Here is a 367-nt window from a genome sequence, read left to right on the forward strand (position 1 = left end):
GGGAGCTTTCCGGTAAAACCCAGAAAACCTGCTAGACAAATTCTTTTTTCTTTTCTTTTTCTTTTTTTTTTTTTTTTCCGGGGCAGGGGGACATGAGAGATTTTTGCTATTGGGAGTGTACGCTCAGGGAGAATGGTTACAACACAATCCCTTCTCTTCCATTCTCTTCTCAGGATTTTGGATACGCATGCACACGTGCCCAGTGCCCTGCGTGAGTTTTAAGCCTCCGGGTCTAGGACTCGAAACGCGGTCAACCACTCAGGGAACTCCTGGCTCAAGCTATAGAAACTCCAGTGAATAGGACACTGGGGTCCAGTTATCAGGGTCAGAAGAAAAGGTCAAGGTCAAACTGGCAGCAGGGTAGATG

The 367-nt window shown here is 47.1% G+C and overlaps 1 pseudogene; it reads right to left on the minus strand.

The window, feature by feature from the left end:
• Positions 1–54, minus strand: LOC114005943 (uncharacterized; annotated as a pseudogene).
• Positions 55–367: the final 313 nt, after the last annotated feature.

The sequence above is a fragment of the Tupaia chinensis genome, unplaced genomic scaffold, assembly GCF_000334495.1.
Source record: "Tupaia chinensis unplaced genomic scaffold, TupChi_1.0 Scaffold144982_1, whole genome shotgun sequence".
In the NCBI taxonomy this organism is placed as follows: Eukaryota; Metazoa; Chordata; class Mammalia; order Scandentia; family Tupaiidae; genus Tupaia; species Tupaia belangeri.